Genomic DNA, 3151 nt, shown 5'->3' with positions numbered 1-3151 from the left:
TAAAATATCCTCCTCTTTCCATTTTTTGTGGGGAGGTAACTTACTTACACTTAGGTGTTTCCTGTAGGATCACTTCCAAAGGGTGACATTATTAAAAGTAATATTAGTGTCTCCAAAGGCAACTCATGTAGAGGACACAGACTTTGGAATCAACTCGGAGTCAGACTTACCTTTGAATCTGCTTCTGCCACTAAATAGACATATATGGTAATGAGCAAATTATGTGTCCTCTCTGAACTTGGGTATCTTCCAATTGTGAAAATGAAGCAAAATAGCTTTCTCACAAGATTGTGGTGAAGGTCAGATGTGAACGTGTGTAAATCGCCATGTACAGAGAAGGCATTCAATATGCAGCAGTTGTAGCAGTACTGTTTTTTATTTGTTTGACTGCCAAAGTTCCCTTGTGATCTTAATTTGTTGATTACTTTATACATTCAGAATCTTTGCATGTATTTTGCAATGTGAATCTAGGGTTGCTAGGCTATAAAAAGTAGCTAGACTATATTTAAAAGTAGCTAAATATGACTAATATTGAAAATGTACCTTCAGGAGTGCCTTGTTGCGTAAATCTCTTAGAATGAATTCTAAATTATCCTGTAAAGTTTTGAAAAAGTCATAATGAGGTTTTCAGAATCTACATTGTGAAATTTTGGTTAACTCTTCTGTAAGTTAGATGGTTGATATTTACATAGGGAAAACCTCAATGAAAGCCCCCCTTCTCCACACTCAAACAATTTTTATAAACAAATCTTGACTTAAAAGCAAGAAACTGTCTTTTATCACACAAAGAGACCCACGCAGAGCACAATCTTGAAAGTCAGATGCTTCTGGACTGGAACCCCTGCTCAAATGCTTCTTGGTTTTGTGACCCCAATTGACCTACATAATATTTCTAAACTGGGTATCTTCATCCATGAAGTTGAAGATAATAACACCTACCTCAGGGTTGTTGTGAGGATATCTATACTAATAAAAGAGTAATATGCTTATTAGACTGGACATCTTCCACATGTCCTTCTAAACAAAGCCACAGTGGTGGGGGCCGAGGCAGAGGCAGTTAGGGGCGATCAGACCAGCACAGAGGGCAGTTAAGGGTGATCAGGCCGGCAGGGGAGGGTAGGTTGGGGCAATCAGGCTGGCAGGCAGAGGTGGTTAGGGGTGATCAGGCAGGCAGGCAGGTGAGCAGTTAGGAGCCAGCGGTACCAGATTTCGAGAGGGATGATCCGACTGCTGGTTTAGGTCCAATCATTGGGCCTAAACCGACAGTTGGACATCCCCCAAGGGGTCCCGGATTGGAGTGTGTGCAGGCTGGGCTGAGGGACACCTCCTCCGCACCATGCATACATTTCGTGCACCGGGCCTCTAGTTTCATATAAAATGTTCATGTGTCCATATAGCCCAGCACATAAAAGGTGCTTAATAATTTATTAACTATATTTTGGTAAAATCTTCAAATACACAAGTTAACAGGTATGTCATGCTTTGTTCAAAAATGGTAAAGTGTAACAAAAATTAAGTTCAATTGAGGTTCAAACATCAAATTATAGGCTTTGGTCTTTTGCCCTTGCAGTTTCCTATATCTGTGCCTTCCTCTCCTTCCTCTATTACTTCCCCCATGAACTTCATTTCTGCCCCAATGCTTCTCAATGGCCTCCTCCCCACCCCCCGCACATAACAAAACAGTCAGAGGTGGGGGCAGTGGGGGTGCGGAGACCTTATTACACAATGGCAAGGGGATTCTACCTCCTCTCCTTCTCCAAGACTCTGGCATGTACCTCCATGGGTCCGATTAGTTCAGATATTATTCCGTTTACTTAGCTAAAGCCAGGAGGTACCAATGGTTGACATTTGGTGTTTACCTAATAGCACCAGAGACTATACACTAGGTGAGTTACAAACATTATTTTGACTCTTCATAACAACTAGGCAAGGTAGATACCACCTTCCCTATTTTTAAGATGGGTAGGCAGAGCGTCTGAGCTGGTAAGTTGCTCAAAGTCACACAACTATGGTCATGTCAGCACCAATGACCATAAGGATTAAGTTAATGCATTAATCGGGATGAGATGGCTCTAAGTGGTTTTCTGCTTCTGGGACAGGCCTGTCCTGTCTTCCAGAGAGGCCAGCGGCCCTCTCATGCTGGCGCTAACGCATATCTGTGCTATCATGCCATCTTATTCATGTATGACTTTTAACCTTTTTTTAAAAAAATATTTTTATTAATTTCAGAGAGAAGGGAGAGGGAGAGAGAGAAACATCAATGATGAGAATCATTGGTCGGCTGCCTCCTGCACGCCCCACACGGGATGGAGCCCCAACCCACGCGTGTGCCCTGAATGGGAATCCAATGGTGACCTCCTGGTTCACAGGCTCATGCTCAACCACTGAGCCACGCGGGCAGGGCACTTTTAACCTTTTTATACCATTTATCGCCCAGCACCACCAACGTGTATACATAATACTAAATGTACCAAGGTCCTCGTGCATACCAGGCATACACACAGCAATAAATGCACCGGCTATATAACGTATGTTGTAGACCTGATAAACAGAACCCCAGATATCAAAAAGTAAGTAAACGACCCTTTCCTCAACCCCAGTAATTTCTATTTAATGTCCCCTAGCAAACACTGCATTTTCAAATTTTGCTCGTTCTAGAAAGCAGAATCTTTCAAATATTGTGATGTGGAGTCCCACAGAGTCAGAAGGAGGGAAAGCTGAGAAGGGCCATTAAGGGGGATGTGTTTCTTCCATTCCGGGAAGAATTAAGTTTCTCGTCTCTGAATAAGTGCCGAATCCGACAATCATTCCAAAAGTGGAAGTTCAGCTCACAGTGCATTTGGGGGAAGCGTGAAGTGCACTAACCATTTAAGGTCAAGAAAACAATCGGTCAGTCCTAACCACCAGCGCTGTGCAGGGTTTTCACCTAAGAGACAACAGGGTCTCGGTCCGCACATCTCTTTGTTATTCGGGCTCCAGAACAAGACGGTTTCTTCTCCTGGCAGACACCTCTCCCGAAGCCTCACGGGGAGCCTCACGTTGAACCCCCCCTAGAAAGCTGCCGGCTCCCGCCTGCGCCCAGGTTCCCTCTATTCTTTTTAATGCACTTAAGGCAAATGCCCCTCCACTGGGAGAGGGACTCCCCACCTGG

This window comes from Myotis davidii, unplaced genomic scaffold (genome assembly GCF_000327345.1).
Source record: "Myotis davidii unplaced genomic scaffold, ASM32734v1 scaffold394, whole genome shotgun sequence".
Classification (NCBI taxonomy): domain Eukaryota; kingdom Metazoa; phylum Chordata; class Mammalia; order Chiroptera; family Vespertilionidae; genus Myotis; species Myotis davidii.
This window is presented reverse-complemented; position numbering follows the sequence as displayed.